We start from the raw sequence: 18,863 nt of genomic DNA, 5'->3' as shown, positions 1-18,863 counted from the left end.
AGAAGAAGAAGAAGAAGAAGAAGAAGAAGAAGAAGAAGAAGAAGAAGTAGTAGTAGTAGTAGTAGTAGTAGTAGTGGAGGAGGAGGAGGAGGAAGAGGAGGAGGAAGAGGAAGATGGAGGAGGAGGAGGAAAGGGGAAGAAGGAGAAGGGAAAAAGAAAAACAGAAAAGAGCTATCAAGGTGTGAAGAGACAAGGTGGTACCTTAAATGTGTATTACTAAATGAAAGAAGTCAATGTGAAAAGGCTACATTCTGTATGAATCCAACTGTATAACATTCCAGTAAAGGCAACACTATAGAGATAGTAAAAAGAGAAGTGGTTGCCAGGAATAAGGGTGGGAGTGGGGAGATGAATAGGTAGGATTGTTAGAGCTGTGAAAATACTCCGTAGGATAGTATAATGACAGATGGATGTCATTATATATTTGTCCAAATTCATAGAATGTCCAACACGAAAAATGGCTAAGGTAAACTCCGGACTTTGAGTGATTGTGATGTGTCAGGGTAGTTTCATCAATTGCACAAATGGACCACTTTGGTGAGTGATGTTTATTGTGAGGAAGGCTATGCATGTGTGGGGGCAGAAGGTAAAGGGGGAGGCTCTGTATTTTCCTCTCCATTTTGGTGTAAATCTAAAACTGCTCTAAAAAAATAAAATCTTTTAAAAAAGTATTTGTGTATGTATGTACCTATACTCCTATATATATAATACATATTTTTTATATATTGTATATAATGTATATAATGTACATATAATTTTAAAATAAATATATTTTCCATGAAGGGAAAGGGATCTCTCTGTTAGAAAGAAAACTCAAATTTTAACAACAAGCTGTAAATCATTTATCAATTTTTCTGAGAACAAATGACAGGCAATCTTAAATTCACATTTCTCAATTGAAAAAAGATAGCTCACTGGAAAAAAAAAGAAAAATATCAATGCTTTAGAATTAAATTGATTTATTAATTGTGTGCTTAATCAATATTGAATTCCATTATGAAGAGCCTATATTCAGAAATGAACTGAGCTATATTGTGAAAGTACATAAATAAGATTTGTCATTGTCAGTGACTAAGTGGTTTTTCAGAGACTATTTCATAAACCGATAGCATTTAAGGGTACTCAGCTAGTGGTAATTTTTCTTCTTTAAATGATTTGATTTTGTAAAACAGTATTGGGATCCTAACAGTTACCCAAACTAAATCATAGTTTGGGTATTTATATTCAGCAACACTGCTGTTAGTACAACGTGTGACTAAATTTTCACTTAGCTTTGCAAATATGCTTAGATCCAATCTCTTGTCTTTTCTGGGTACATAAATATGTTACATCATAATCAACATTTGAGGTTTTGATTTGTCTTACTTTTACTGTTTTTCACTAAAGGGTATGTAGTATTTTCTTAAATATCTATACTTTAAAACAAATGGCAATGTAAGTCTAAAATGGAATTAATGTTTTCATCTCTAGTTACTCACTTAAAATGCATTATTAGAATCAATTTATATAAATTGTAAAACTTGTGTTTAGGAGTCTATCTGTAAATAGTATTGCAAAACTAGATATGCCATTCTTTATTCACTATTGGCTATTAAATTAGGCATTTCTTTAGATGCTTGACTGCTAGCCTTCGGCTGTCCTGATTTTCCATGAAATATCTTTTGCTGTTCTGGATTTTTTATTGGTTTGTCTAAGTCTCGATGTGCAGATATATACAACCCATGTTTCATTTCTAATTTCAGGTCCAACGACCCATTATTTTGATTAATAAAGAGTATCAGTTTGAGAAATATCATTGTTTATATTTAAGGAGCATTTTTCTTTGAACCTTATGAGTATAAAATCAATGTAGATATTGATTGTATCAATGAATAACATCATAGTGATAATCTCTCACTTTCGTAGCAAGAAGATGATAAAGAAAAACATTTTGAAATGTTGTCACTGTTCGAGAGTGTAAAGGAACATGGCATGAGTCAGTTGTATTGCCTGCAAAGTGGATGCAGGTTGCCTGCCCACAGTCCCTAGCAAGTCATATTAGGTTGCAGCTTTAGAGTTGTATTCTGATTCTCTGTGGTTCTGTTGAGCTAATCTGAAAGATTACCTTTTTGGAGAATAATGAGGGTAGTGTTTCCTCTACTTGGAAATTTGATTCACCCATTTGGAGAGATAGCAATCCGAAATCTAGATTTATTGTTACCTGCAGTAGGACTAAGAATTATAAAATTTGTTGCCATAATCAGCACTGTTCACCAATTCCTCTCTGAACCAAAATCTCTGATGGAATATGTGATTTTCTTTTTTTTTTAAAGATTTTATTTATTTATTTGAGAGAGAGAATGAGATAGAGAGCATGAGAGGGGGGAGGGTCAGAGAGAGAGGCAGACTCCCTGCTGAGCAGGGAGCCCGACGTGGGACTCGATCCCAGGACTCCAGGATCATGACCTGAGCTGAAGGCAGTCGCTTAACCAACTGAGCCACCCAGGCGCCCGAGTGATTTTCTCTTCTTACATGCCTGAGATAATCACCTCTAGTTTTCTAGCAAATGCTAATGTGAATGGACAATTTAGAATCAAGGAATGACATGGATGAGAAATGGCATATACTTTGAAATCAGGTAGACATGCATGCAAATATAGAATGTACTATTTAGTAGTTGTGTGACCATGAACAGGATGCAGAAAATGACAATACCCTATGAGGTTTGCTGGAGTGTAAAATGCTATAATATATGTACATAGCAAATAGAAGTGGATCTATGATATAGGAAATCTAAAGAAATGCTTGCCGTTATTATCAATATGGTTATTATTCTGTAATTTGAAAACACCCTCTCTTTGTGCCTCTCCATGTATTTCCTAGAATTTGATAGTGAAAATGAAGCACATCTAGTGATCTGTGCATTAGTGAGTAAAAAAAACAAAAAACAAAAAACAAAACTTGAATGAGAATGTTATTTTTTTTCTCCATATGTACTAAAAATGCAAATATCAAGTTAGGTTCAACTGACTGTGTATACATGGAAAAGAAATGAAAGGTTGAAATTTGAGAGGTTTATACTGAGAAAACTCTCCAGATTAAAAAAAGACAGAATTACTAAATTTGCCTCTTTTTAGAATAAACAAAATTAATATTATACTAACAAAATTAATATTATACATTACACAAATTTGACCGTTAATTTCAATTAATTTAAAACATAATAGTTGAAATCTATTATGGCTAAAACAAGAAGACTACAAAAGAGCTAATTAACTTTTAGTGTTCCCTTTTTGAACTTTATTTTTAGTCTTTTTCTTAGTTGCAAAACTTGTGGAATTTAGTTTTAGAATCTTGTCAACTCAAAAGTAATGATTCTTTGCTTTGTAAGGTAAACTCTAGGCAAGATCAAAAAGAATTTTTGATTCTGGTTTATATCAGTTCTTTTATTCTGTTTTACTCAATACACATGCAGTCTACAAAAAAGAATTTTTTTAATCCCAGTATAGTTAACATACAGTATTATATTGGTTTCAGGTGTACCATATAGTGATTCAACAATTCTATACATTACTCAGTGATCATTATGATAAGTGTACTCTTAATCCCCTTCACTTATTTCACTTACCACCTCCCACCTCCCCTCTTGTAACCACCAGTTTGTTCTCCATAGTTAAGTCTGGTTTTTGGTTTGTCTCTTTTTTCTTTGTATTTTTTTTGTTGTTGTTGTTTGTTTGTTTTCTTTCTTAAATTCCAAATATGAGTGAAATCATATGGTATTTGTCTTTCTCTGACTTATTTTGCTTAGCGTTATACTCTCTAGATACATCCATATTATAGAAAATGGCAAGATTTCATTCTTTTTCTTTTTTCTTTTTTTTTAATTATGTTATGTTAGTCACCATACAGTACATCATTAGTTTTTGATGTAGTGTTCCATGATTCATTGTTTGCGCATAACACCCAGTGCTCCAAGCAATACTGTGCCCTTCTTAATACCCATCACCGGGCTGACACACCTCCACCCCCCCCTTCTAAAACCCTCAGTTTGTTTCGTGGAGTCCATAGTCTCTCGTGGTTCATTTCCCCCTCTGATTTCCTCCCCTTTATTTTTCCCTCCCTTCTCCCAATGTCCTCCATACTATTCCTTATGTTCCACAAATAAGTGAAACCATATGATAATTGACTTTCTCTGTTTGACTTATTTCACTTAGCATAATCTCCATCAGTTCCATCCATGTTGATGCAAAAGTTGGGTATCCATCCTTTCTGATGGCTGAGTAATATTCCTACACACACACACACACACCACATCTTCTTGTCCATCTATGGATGGACACTTGGGCTGCTTCCATCATTTGAAGATTGTAAATAATGCTACTATAAACATAGGGGTGCATATATCTTTTCAAATTAGTGTTTTCATAATCTTTAGGTAAATAGTAGTTTAATTACTGAATCATGATAGTTCTATTTTTAATTTTTTGAGGAACCACCATACTGTTTTCCACAGTAGCTATACCAGTTTGTATTCCTACCAACAGAGCACAAGAGCTACTTTCTCTCCACATCCTCACCAACACTGTTTATTATGTTTTTGATTTTGGCCATTTCTGACAGGTGTGAGGTGGTATCTCATTGTGGTTTTGTGGATTTGCATTTCTTTGATGAGGAGTGATACTGAGCATCTTTTTATATATCTGTTGGCCATCTGTATGTCTTCTTTTTTTTTAAATTTTTTTTATTCTTATGTTAATCCCCATACATTACATCATTAGTTTTAGATGAAGTGTTCCATGATTCATTGTTTATGCATAACACCCAGTGCTCCATGCAGAATGTGCCCTCCTCAATACCCACCACCAGGCTAACCCATCCTCCCACTCCCCTCCCCTCTAGAACCCTCAGTTTGTTTTTCAGAGTCCATCGTCTCTCATGGTTCATCTACCCCTCCAATTTCCCCCGCTTCATTCAGAAATGTCTGTTCATGTCTTCTCATTTTTGAATTGGATTTTTTTTAAATTTTGAGTCGTATAAGTTCTTTATATATTTTGGATACTAACCCTTTATCAGGTATGTCATTTGCCAATATCTTCTCCCATTCAGTAGGTTGTCCAAAAAAAGAAAGATTTAAAAATTCATCCATAAACAAATAAGTTAAAGGACTTCTCTTAGCAAAGGATTTTGCCATGAGGTAATGTAAATATTAAATCTTCTGTACTCAAATTTAATACAAATAGATGGCAATTTTTATACAATGATACAGGTTACATATTTTATACATTTATACATAGAAATATAATGCATTTCAACTAAGACTACAGTTTATATCAATAAAGTTATGAAAAAATGTGGGAAATTTATCTGCATGCTACTTATACACTTTTGAATTTATTTTTATTTATTTTATTTATTTTTTTAAAGATTTTATTTATTTATTTGAGAGAGAAAGAGAGCACGCACAAGCAGGGGAGGAGCAGAGTCAGAGGGAGAAGCAGGCTCCCCGCTGAGCAGGGAGCCCAGTGCAGGGCCCGATCCCAAGACCCTGAGATCATGACCTGAGCTGAAGGCAGACGCTTAACCAACTAAGCTACCTAGTTGCTCCTTGAATTTATTTTTAACCAAGCTAATATCAAAATTAATAACAGTTTCTCAAAACTGAGGAAGGGTCTGATATAAAAGAAAAAATAATTTTTTTAATTATGTAAAAACAAAATAAAAATTGATAAGAAATATTACCAAGAACTTCTTAAGAAAAACTAGCAAAAAATCACAATTCCCCAAAAAAGAACACAAACCAGGGGTGCGGGAGGCTCAGTCATTAAGCGTCTACCTTCGGCTCAGGTCATGATCTCGGGGATCCTGGGATCTAGCCCAGCTCAGGGGGCTTCTGCTCCGCTTCTCCCTCTCCCTCTGCCCCTCCCCCCCCGCTTGTGATTTATCTCTCAAATAAATAAATAAAATCTTTAAGAAAAAAATAAAAACACAAACTGATAATACCCATAAAGCTTATCCACACTACAGATCAGATATGCAAATTAAATTAGAAAATAATACATTGCTTCTAAAACTCAGAGTAAAATGTTCTGTTACAAGTTTAAGACAGTTGTAAATTGTGAGGTCTTCTCAGTCTCATCAACTTATTAATCTACATAGACTTAAGGAATGTACATTTATTTTGTCAATATTTATTGAATGTCTATTATGTTTTAGGGTGACACTATGCATTGAGGATATAATGGTAAACAGGGTCCTTATGACCCCCACTTTTAGGAAATATATAATTCTGCCTAGATGAGTTATTTAATGGAGTAAATTTTATTTCTAGATAAAAAAGTCGTATTAATTTATTTTAATTTACTTCTAAGTCTTGAGCCTGTTTGCTTCCTGACAAATTCTTACATATCTGGGTCAATATTTCACTTGAGGAGCAGGCAAAATAAAGCCACAGTATCTCTCATCTGACAATTCCCATGTTTTCCAAAACCTTGTGTAAATAGTCTTAAAATCATCACAAAATATTTGGAGAAATTGGTGATCTTCCTGAGGAACTCAACACTGTGGCTATGAATTGGTGATGTACATTAGCTCAGTTCTAACCCACATCCCCTGATGGTTATAAAAGAACTGGGTGTAAATACCAGCAGAAGAGTCAAGACTAGTAAGAATGGTCACATAACACTGTCACAGGAATACTTTTGGAGTCTCCTTTTTTTTTAACCTAACTTTTATTTTAAAATGTTACCTAAAAAGACAAATAGAAAAACAAAAACTTCCATGTTTCTGGGGCTAATCAGAACATGGGGGACACAGTGGAGAACGCCAGAAACAAGACTCCTAGGGACCCAAGGCCTGGTTTCATACTGCCCTTGATGCTTTCTTTCCTGACTTTAAAAACAAAAGACAAAAGTCCCGTTTGTGCCAGGGATATGGCTTTCTTTTTTTTTTTTTTTTAAGATTTTATTTATTTATTTGACAGAGACAGAGATAGCGAGAGCATGAACATAAGCAGCGGGAGTGGGAGAGGGAGAAGCAGGCTTCCCGCACAGCAGGGAGCCCGATGTGGGGCTCGATCCCAGGACCCTGGGATCATGACCCGAGCCGAAGGCAGACGCTTAACGACTGAGCCACCCAGGCGCCCCGGATATGGCTTTCTTATTGGGCACAAGGAGACTCCTCAAATCCATTCCAACTAGAGTCAAACCTAAACCATCAAAGAGCCACAGGTTCTTCTACTAAAGTCCATTAGCAAATTGCTTTTACTGAATTGAACTCTACCATACTGGATTCGGAACAACTACTCTTAATCCAAAAGTATGTTTAGTGTATGCTGTTGAACCAATCCAATGATTTTGTTTCCTAGGAGAACAAATCTTAATAGCATTTGACAAAAGGCATATGATTAAATGAAATATATTATGGGTGCTAAATTGAAATTTTTCTATGGCTACAGTTAACATAATTTCATAATTTTTCAGACTATAATTATTATGGATTTTCTAGTGGCATACAAATTCAGAGCTTTTTTCTTCCCTATTCTGGCGTGTTAGTGTGGATCCAGAGTAGATTTTCTACAAGTTTTATCCTTACGTATGTGTAGTAACTTGTTTTGTCTCTTTGTACAGGTGGTCACCCTATCAAATGCACTGTATGGTTAAGTACTATAGAGAGATTTAAGCTTGCTCTCCATTTGGCTGTTTTTAAAAATAGTTTAATGTATTTTTTTTAAGATTGTATTTATTCATTTGACAGAGAGAGCACAAGCCGGGGGAGCTGTAAGCAGAGGGAGAAGCAGGCTCCTCACGGAGCAGGGAGCCCAACATGGGGCTCGATCCCAGGACCCTGGGATCATGACCTGAGCCAAAGGAAGATGCCACCCAGGTGTCCCAAGAGTTTAATGTATTTTAATAGCCCATTTACAGGAACAGTACAGAAGACAAACATAGAAACGTACTTGCATGTAGGAAAACTCATTTAGAAAAGTATAATAAATGGATAGAATCTGTATGATAAAAAAACTACAAACATGTAATTGACAGTTCCTGTCAATTAGAAATATACCTGTTTTGAAAAAATCTAAATGCTAGAATTGTCCAGAAAAATGTAACAGGTTGATTTAAAATTATTGTAGAGTTGAACTGCTAGAATTTGTTTCCTGAAACTTTTTGACTTGTATTAATGCTCTACATCCCCACATTTATATTAAAAATCCACACAGAAAGAAAAATAGAAAAACTGCCAATACCTAATTTCTATCCCTTATTTTTCCACTTGCAATTATATACTTAGGTACCATTTGACCTCATGGGGGGAAAAATCCCATAACGGGAAGAAAAGAATTTTTTTAATAATGAAATGTTTCCCCTCATAGTGAGTTCATAGGCACATTTTCCATGTATGCAGCTGCTAGCTGGATGTCTTTGGGCATAATTGTTACACATTTGGTACAGATAGCACACAAATTGTTTTCTTCAAAAAGGCCAACTAGATAGGCCTCACTTGTCTCCTACAAAGCACCAATAGCTGCGCTCTGGAAGTGCAGATCTGTTTTGAGGTCCTTGAGCAATGTCTCACAGCAGACCCTGGAAGGGAAGTTTGCCAGTCAGAAATTCAATGAAGTTCTGAAAACATCGAGGGGAGTGCCTCAGTACCAGACCCGTAACAGTGAGGTTTCTTCACTCCTCCAGGAGAGGGCGCACTCTTGCAAGCAACTTTTGTAGTCCGTTGCTTCCTGGGTACTTTGCCACCAGGCGATTCAAGGGCAGTAAATTGTGTCAGAGCCATGGCATAGAGGCCTCCCTACTGCCCCCCCCTTCTCCTTCCTGTGGAATTTTCTGAGCTAGAGGCAGCCCAGGGTTAGAGAGCCACGGAAGCTCCATGTAGTTCGTCATAGTACAGGCTGTGTGCATTCCCCGTGCTACTGTTAGAATTCTTTGCCTGTTCCATCCCTGCAGAAGCCTGATTATGAGCTGAAATTTATGGAGAACCGTTTCCTCAAGCTCTAGTCTAGTACTGCTTTTTGGATTATTACAAATCCGTATACCTCCAAAGACTTGCTTCTCTTTGCTCATGGCCCCTATGGAGGTAATTTTACTGCACTGATAGAAGTTCTAAGAAACAAACCGTACAATTCACTATTTCCTTTATTTATTTTAAAAGATTTTATGTATTTATTTGATAGAGAGAGACACAGCGAGAGAGGGAACACAAGCAGGGGGAGTGGGAGAGGGAGAAGCAGGCTCCCCGCTGAGCAGGGAGCCGGAAGCAGGGCTTGATCCCAGGACCCGGGATCATGACCTGAGCTGAAGGCAGACGCTTAATTGACTGAGCCACCCAGGCGCCCCTATTTCCTTTACTTTAGAAATATTTTTCTGGAACACTAGGCACTAGATCCCAGTACCCTGCACTTGAAGAACGACCATTCCACTGTGAAGCCACTCTCTGAAAAAGCTATGGATTTGCTGAGCAACTGTTTTCTTCATCCTAATCTTATACAAATGGTGAATATGTATTCTTGTGGTTGTCATTTTTCCTCTGCAAGGGGTCTTATAATCAAACTCCCCACTTAACATTGACAACTTTAAGAAACATGTTACTATACTAATTATATACCCTGGTCACATTCATAGTTTTCACCTCTGTGATTTTATTTCTAGGAAGCAAACCTAAATAATCAGGAATTCAAACAAATTTGTGTTAAAATTGTTCCTTATAAAGTTATTCATAACAAAAACTAAAACAGATTTGATTTAGAAGAAGGTAATGGTTAAAAAACTGTGGTGCATCCCCAAGATAGAGTATTAGCCAGCTATTGAATGATATTTAATAATAATTTCAATGACATGGAAAATATTTTACCAAAAAATGTAGGATTCAGAACTGTGTTATAGAGGGTCTAAATATCCAAAATCTAAAATGTATGCATAACAAGCAATGTCTATCTCTCAGTTATGAGACTGCACTAGATTTTTATTTTTATCCCTATACATTTCTGCATGGCTCAAGTTTTCATAATGAATATGTACTAATTTTGTAACAATTTTAAAAAGTGTAATTTTTTTTCACAAAAAGTGTGTATGGCAGTACTCAGCACAATGAAAACAGAGAGAAATATGTGCAACTGAATGCCTTCCATGATAAAAATAGATAGGAAATGACTGATAGACTTGGGGGTAGAGTAGGGAAGAGGGTTGCGTGGAAGTATAGGGATGATGTATAGGAGACAAGAAGTTCTGATAATAAATACATAAATTACAAGAAAAGGTAGAGACATGCAAGAATAAAAATTCACTATTAGACTTGGCATTTTGAGGTGACAATTCCAGGGGGAAGTTACATATTAATATTAGATTTAAGGCTTAGGAGCTTTTAGAAATATTTCAGTTTTAAAGATTCCGTTCCTTACTACTAGGAGTGAATTTTGAGTTGCAAGATTGGATGTGATATCATAATAAAAAACATGCGCTTTATTTTATACTACTATGTCAGAAAGCAGATTATAGCATAAGAGTTTTAAATTAAAAAATAGTAATTAAAAATATTTGCATTATACTTGCATACACTCACATCCATAGACCTGAGCTCCTAGCAAATAGCTCAGGGTTTTTACATGGTTTGTCTAACAGCACTCACTGGAAGTCAGTGCCATACCCATGACTAATTTTGCTTCCTTTCCTAGGGGTCTCTAGCAAGAAGGGTACATGCTTCTTCTTCTCAGTTAAGTCATGCTTTCCATTTTGAAACCTACCTACCAAAGTTAGCATCGGATCCTTGTTTCTCCATTGTTCATGAATACACGTATCACCGAACGTGGGAAAGCTTTAGGGGAATTAAAAATATTTTTTTTCCTCAAGAATATAAAAGTTAGTGGTTCCTGACAATTGAAGTGGTTTACCCAGGAAGTTTTAACTTAGTCTCCTTTTTTTCTGACTATAATCATATATATATATATATATATATATATATATATATATATATATTCTGACAATAATCATATATATATGATGTATGATTTATATAAAGTTAAAATGTGCTTTAATTGTGTATGTTACTCGATATTGTCAAGTTCATGTAGAAAAAAACAGAAGGTGGGTATTAACTCTTTTTCAGTGAGTGCTGGAATGAAGATTGAAAATAACTGTTTTTTTCAATCAGCACGGCACATTTTATAGGACATAGGCACATGCGGTGGAGTCGTGTTTCTTTGCTTGTCACTTCACATATAGAATCCCAACATAACACCACCCAGCAAGCAATGTTATGTTTGTATAGGCAGCAATATGATATTTTTCCTGAAGTTTAAAAGGCAACATAATTTCATATTTTGTACATTCAATTTCAATTCAAAACTATGGTTTGAGTGGGAAAAGGTTGAATATCAGATCTTATTTTTTGTCACTGGGCCAAAGCATGGAAACCACCTCAAGTGGACCTTTATTTTCACCTGCAGCCCTGAAGCATGATTGAATTGCTTGCTCAGCAATTGTGCAACACTCAATAAGAGGGCAAAATGAACAATTGACTTCATAATTTACCAGATGTGCACAACTTCTCTGCGAATATAGTTAAATTATAAATAACTGCTAAAAGTCAGACATTAGGTCAGGATTTTGTGTAGATGAATGCTATATACAAGGAAAAGCAACGTCCTTTTATAAATTATTCCATTCTGCTGAATGAGACATAATGAATAATTGTTATTGCAGTTTTAGAAAAAATTTTTAAAAAGCACATTAGATCATAATTATAAATACCTTCTATTCTCTTGGTTATTTGTTCAATTAAGAATAGCTATAGAGGGGTACCTGCGTGGCTCAGTTGGTTAAGCAGCTGCCTTCAGCTCAGGTCATGATCCCAGGGTCCTGGGATCAAGCCCCACGTCGGGCTCCCTGCTCAGCAGAGAGCCTGCTTCTCCTTCTCTCTCTGCCTGCCACTCTGCCTACTTGTGCTGTCTATCTCTCTGTCAAATAAATAAATAAAATCTTAAAAAAAAGAATACCTATAGAAAGTGTTTATTTATTTCATTAAATTTTAGATCTACAGAAAGATTTTTGTAAAAAGTTATTCACACGCCTTAAATATATTGAGTGCTGTTTTAATATCTAATAAGAGGATAGTTACCTTTAAATAAACAGAAATTAATAATGCTATGTATAACGTAGAGTAATCTGTAATTTTTTATGATAATAAAGTGGGAGTATATTTTTCAAGGGAGAAAGGAATCAATAAAATGAAAAATCACATACATTTTCTTATACTTTCATGGAACAATCATTGCCTGATTTCCATCGGCGTAGTGAAAAGCGTTCTTTCTATCCTGGCCATTTGCCACCTTGTATATAGCACACAAGTATTTCAAGACAAAGTTGGTTGACCATTCACGTATTTCAATAGATTTACATCCAAACTGGTAGAGTAAGAAAAGAGCTGTGTGCATGGCTCAGAATTCACACTGACAGCATTGTATAGTTATATATCTCATATAATGAATGCCATTATTGGAGGTTTTTTGTGACTGGTGTCCAGCAGGACTTCGTTTTCATAGTGTCATTTCTTTTGTCCTGGATCTTTATTTGCCATCTTAACAAGTACAACAAGTATAACAGTCCCTATCTTAAGCCTGCTATTTGGCTTATTATCACTGTTACAGTGGACCTATCATTCCTATTGTTAGAAAATATACACATTCTTTCTTTGAAAATAACTTTACAAAGTTTTCACAGTTAAAATAAAACTATTACAAACCTAAAAGGCTCCAAGAACAGTGAATTAATGAAGTACAGAGTAAACATAAAGACAGGGGAGGTTACAGAACATAAATGTTGCTCTTAGTGTTTCAGTTCTTATGGCCAGAGACTCCTCTGTTCTGAATTGTCAAACATAACTTAGAGACATATGTGTCAGAAGAAACTCTGATGTCTGGAAACTATTCCTTAAGATACTTGGAGTTCCTAAACATTCTAAAGAGCGTAGTAACTTTTGGGGGGAGCACACAGAACTCAGAGAAAAGTAGGCCTGCTTTCTGAATTAGTTATGAGAGTTGATTCCGTTTAATGAGGTATTCACAGTGTAACTGTATGAATCGCTCCAGGACACTTTATAAGAATGTATTTTATTTTGTTTTGTTTTGCCAAAATCAAATTAAATCTGGCTCTGAGTTTCTACTTGGGAGAATGAGTGAGAAGTCTGATACCAGCTCTGACTGTTGCCCTTCTCCCACTCATCTTGCCCATCCTGCCCTCGGCCCATGTTGGCCCTCTGCAATGGCGCACGTGGCTCCCATTCCTCCTTCTCCTAACCAGAGCAGTGTCCCTGCTGGTCCTTCCCCACGGCTGCTGCACATACCGCACTGGACAGCCATCTCCTCTGATGTCCTGCCTTCTCTCGGTCAGTGTGGGATCCTGGTCTCTACCACCTGCCATGTTCGGCAAATCTGGGCGGAAGTCCACTCTACAGAAGGTCAGGAATTGGACAACTCAAAACAAAAAGCCCTAACAGCCCTGCCTATGGGCTGGAGGGAAAATTGCCTTACAATTTTTTTGTTGTGTCTGTGGCAGCGAAAAAATAAAGTTAAAAATTAAAAAAAAAAGAGAGAGAGAGAGAGAGAGAGAGAAGATATCAATTAGTTCACCACCAACTCCTTTTGGTATAAAAGGCAAGTGACTGTGCTACTTTCCCCTTCCCTTCATTCTTCTCATTTCCCCTGAGGAGCTGGGAAGGTTTTAGGTGAAGAAGAATGTCCCTCTTTCCTCCTTTGTTTCTTGTAGAGTTTCTACATGTCTTGTGCATATTTTGATGTTGCTGATTTCTTAAGTCTCTATGAATTATATATACTGCTTTCCCAACTCAGAAGGTTATATTTAGATTAAAATCTGTGCTTATTTGTCTTCGTATTTATTTTTTAAAAGAAAAAAGTTACTATGCTAAACTTCAAAGTGGCTTTCTCCTCTTCACTCTCAAGCCATGGAAGCAAGTGTCATGTCAAACAGCTGAGTCCTGAATTCTTACTACTACTCACTCACCACTACTTTGCCAAAGTTTAGGTTATAATATGGGGAAGAAAGAGCAATGATAATCGTATAACAGACCAAAGATAAAGATCCTGTTAGACAGGTAGAGGGGAAAAGATCTATGTCAAGGCTTTCACTAACTGGGCAGAAGATTTATCATGGAGAAACTGGGTTGAAAACGTTTTTGTTCATTTTCAATAAGATACAGTATTTTTTTAATATTCTCTGTACTTCAATAGAAAAATAAAAAGTTTTTCCAATAAGGTTGAAGAGTAGATTTAATTGTTAGTTACGGCAAAGACAAGCTTCTGTCAGGTGGTTCATTCAGTATATCTCAAAATGGTTTACCTGTTAGTGAGGATCAAAGTTAAGAATTACATGCTCTTAGTTTGCTTATCAAGAACACATGTTAATATTTAGTTTTGAATATATAGATGGAAATGAATGAATGAAACATCTTCACCAAATGTGTTATTGGGCTGGGTTATGAGCAGATTCTTTATGCATTCTAAACTCAGTTACAGCAGTAAAATAAATTTCTGTTTTTCAGTCTAAACCTAATGCTGAAAAAACTTCAATTTGAGAGGACATCCATCTTAGTATTAAATTAAAATCCCACAGGAATTAGGCAGGAATTTATGAAACACTACCTGATTGCTCTCAAATGTTGCCTTAATGTAACGCTTGGCTCACTTGAGATCAAGCCCAATTTTTTCCAACAGTTACCTTTATATCCTAAATCAAAATAATCTTTGGATTTTCAAGATTTGGCTATGATAACAGATAAAATACATTCATTCCTTCAGTTAATGACTTGGATTCAGTTCTGTTGGAATTGCAAATGACACAAGTTTATAACTCTGCTGCCTCTGATGTAATTAGAACAGTAGCATTCCAGGTGGTTTGAAAGTATAGAAAAATGTTGCAGAGAAGCCTGAAGTAGCATGGCATTCCTGATTCAGGAGATTATTGATGGTGTGTACATGGATTGAGTCACGGAGATTCAAGTTTTGGTAATAAATGATAGCTTCATAAGAAAGACAGTACAAATTAATGCTTTAACGAATAAAGAAAATATTGCCTCTCTTCCTCCAGACTAAGGTTTGTTTTGTTTTGTCTCTACATAATTCCCAAGTGAAAAAAATTTTCTTTTAACTAAGACTCAGGTATGAACTAAATTGATTTATAGCCAGATCAGAAGCCAAGAGATTAGTGCCAAAATAGTGGTGAGATAATAAAATACTGAACTTGGATGCAATCCAGACTGCTCAAATAGGAGTTGAAAAGAAACTGCTGATCGGCTAAGATAGACCACAAAGGCTGGTCTCTGGTTCCACTATTAGCAAGAATGATGATTCAGATCCGTTTTTTGGTTGGTTTCACTCAAATTTCCTATCTGCTTGTTCAAGTGTTATATTCCAAATTAAGAATAACAAATAGGCCCATGCCTGGTGTCCCTTTATTTCTTTTGAAGGATGTTTTAAGTTCAGTTGTCAATCTGCAGCTATGAGGAGCAGAAAATGATTTAACTTATTACCGCTAGGCTAGAGTAGACAGTGCCAGCATTCAGGGTAGGCCTTATTTCCACATAAAGAAATTCTTGCATCACGAGGACCATAGATTTCCAGGTTCAAAGTCTATTGCTTCATTGGGTGTACAAAAAGTCTGAGTATCAGTGCCCACAGCTGTTTCTCATAATAAAACACAATTCAAATATTTCCCAGTTAAGACACACTCTGCACAAGAGTTGTGACAGGACCTGAGAATGCCAAATCTCATCTCGTGAGGTTCGACTTCTTTTGACACCTTTTGATGACCAATTACATCCCACCATTGTTGGCTGCATGTCAGTACCTCCCAACACAAGCATAGAGCTGTGGCTTTCCTCTCCTATTTCATGGTTTAAATAAAACCAAAATATTTAAAGCTTAGTTATGTAGAAAAGGAAATAAATAAAAAGAATATGCAGGTACTTTACAAAATGCTCATTGTTACTATCACCTTGGGGTTAACTTCTAGGGTGCTGTTTCATCAATCCCAACCCACTGCTAGTGGCAATGACCATTTCTCCCCACTGCCAAGAGTTACTTCAATCACATGTTCGAAGTCCAGACTTCAAAAGGGAAGCTAAGATAAACTCTGGTTTTGTTTGAAAAAAATCCTTTAATCCCTCTGTGCTTCAATGGCCTCCCCCTATAAAATGGCATGGAATGAAATAAACACACTCTTCAGAAAGAAAGAAAGATTCCATGACTAAATAAAAGTTTTGGGTGGTTAAAGCAGATTCTATCTAACATGAAGGTCATGCCCAGATTCATCAGTAAAAATAATACTAATAATCATTTTAATGTACACTCGCATTCAAAATATTTACGCTTAATGTGAAAATTCTAAGTTAATTTTCAAAGATTAAACAGATATAAACTCATATATTCATAAAAGTCTTTTAAATACATACTACCTGCCCATTGCCTGGTATATTCACAGGCAGAGATCTCTTGTGACAACTGGCAGCTTATACATCCAGTGGCTGATGTGATCAAATGGAAATCATGCCAACTGACCTTTGGGGAAAGATACTTGAACATTTTATCCATAGATGATAGAGGGAAGATGGTTGCAAGGTGGCCGGTCATTCAGTCTAATACTGTCAGTGTGTATAGACTATGATGTTGGGTGGTGTACATACCTTTAAATCTCTGGTCATTGATAATGCCTGTTTCTCTGGCTGAGAAACTCTATTTGGGGTAGCACTGGGATTAGGGGCCACTGGCTCTGATTTTGTTGGAAGTGAGGCTTGCATCATCCCAGCCATGTCCTCTGGGCCACTTACGTGAGCACTAAAATGATTAGCCTAGGAGTATAAATTGATTCCATCTCCATATATCTACTCCCTTCCCTTCATCCCAGATATTCTGAAAATGTCAGAGCCTGCTGCAAGGGTCAACTTGTCTGGGCAGCACTTTGTTCCACAATTTACCCTCTTGTCCCCTGGGGATTCTACTCAGGAAGCTCTGGGCTGAACAAGCACAACCAGTTGGTTCTGAGCAAACAAAGGATGTGTGTGGATTTTGTCTCCATTTGCCACTGGCTCTGATACCATTTAATTTCATCTCCACAATGTCATAGATAGAAAATATTTAGTGCTATGTCTAGCAGAGAGTAAGTTCTCAATAAATTGTAGCTAACATCTTTTTCTAGCAGAATTAAAGCCCTACCTCGGTGGTTCTCCTCTATATTGTATTCCTTCTTGATCTTCTCCTTCAGTTTAGTGATCTAGGTACCTAATGCTTTTATGTTTCATGCTATGAGTTGGGAAACAAGGGCCTGAGTCATTATTCAACCACAGGAAAATTACAGTGGGGGAATGTTTTAAAAAATATTGTTGGGGCGCCTGGGTGGCTCAGTTGGTTAAGCAGCTGCCTTCGGCTCAGGTCATGATCCCAGGGTCCTGGGATCAAGCCCCACGTCGGGCTCCCTGCTCAGTGGAGAGTCTGTTTCTCCCTCTCCCTCTGCCTGCCTCTCTGCCTACTTGTGCGCTCTCTCTGTCAAATAAATAAATAAAATCTTTAAAAAAAATATATTGTTAATTTTTGTACGTTTCTTTCCAAAGATAAAACATGTCTCTTTTTTTCTTTCACTAAAGGGAAACGTAAGCTTGAATCAGAGCCTGTCTGGCATTTTTTTGAAAATGTATAACCATGTGTTTACTATTGTGTAGAACAGCTGTAATTTGACTGTAGTTGACTAATTCTGATTATGTTTAGATTATGTCATTCAAGAGCAGTCCCAAAGAATTTACTGATTTAAGACTTCTATAATCTTAAAAAATTATTCCCAGAAAGCTGTTATGTGTGGAAATTTTCTCCTTCCTTTTACCTTCATTATTGTTTAGAAAAGTAGTTGTATCATGCAAAGTGGTCACTGAGTCTGTAATCTACCAAATTCATGGGGATGGTACTATACTGTCAGAATGTGTCAAAATTCAGAAGTAAATGAGCTGTTTTGAATCATCATCTCATGGCTATTTTAGTGCAATTATAAAGATCTACTAATGTTTCTGATGCTATAGATATGTAATCTAACAAATACTATTTCAGTATTAAAAGAAAAAAAAATTAAAGACTTTAGTAAATCAGGAGTCACAGAGGACTGCTAAGAAGAGTATATGGATATGCAGGCCTCATTTTAGGACATATTTTTTTCCTCTAACATCCTCTCTCTCATTCTTTTCCTCATTTGGATTCTTTTACTCCTACATCTTATTTATTCCTTTCTTTTTTCAATCCTCATAGCTCAGCAATTAAAAAAAAAAAAAGGTAAATTGCCATCCTAACAAGAATTTGAGAACTGTTAAAAGATTAATTGTACATGATGTTATTTTAATGACTTCTGCATTTGTTTTCTGTTAGAAAAATAAAATTCTTATAAAGAATGCTTTGTGTTGATCTGGCTATTGATGAACTCCTGGTCGGTTCCTGGTGAGGAAAGCAACAAAGAAAGAAAGAAGAGAGAAGTGTGGGGTATATGCCACATTTCAGGTATGCCGAGTCAATCATGAGGGCGGAAGAGGCCATGCTGCAGTGCTATGCATGAAAATACGATTTTTGAGTAGCTTTCAAATTAATATGCCAGCCCAGATTTTTTTGGCATAATGAGAACATCTTTCACGTGTCAGAACAGGTTCTGATTATAACTAAATAAGTGAAAGCACAGATATGTTGATAAGGTGACCTTCATCTTAAAGTTTAAGATTAATTGTGTAAAGTACTCTTAGAGCAAGCAAAAACTGAGTAGGAATAGAGCATGTGAGTCATAGGGCTACCTGACTGTAGAATTCAGATGTTTGTGTCTGAATAAAAATAGCAATTACAG

General features: G+C 36.1%; 1 pseudogene; it reads right to left on the bottom strand.

Moving 5' to 3' along the window:
* Positions 1–8,344: 8,344 nt before the first annotated feature.
* Positions 8,345–8,763, bottom strand: LOC110583559 (annotated as a pseudogene).
* Positions 8,764–18,863: the final 10,100 nt, after the last annotated feature.

The sequence above is a fragment of the Neomonachus schauinslandi genome, chromosome 8 (assembly GCF_002201575.2).
Source record: "Neomonachus schauinslandi chromosome 8, ASM220157v2, whole genome shotgun sequence".
Classification (NCBI taxonomy): domain Eukaryota; kingdom Metazoa; phylum Chordata; class Mammalia; order Carnivora; family Phocidae; genus Neomonachus; species Neomonachus schauinslandi.
The sequence above is the reverse complement of the archived record's forward strand: the minus strand, read 5'-3'. Positions and strand labels throughout refer to the sequence as shown.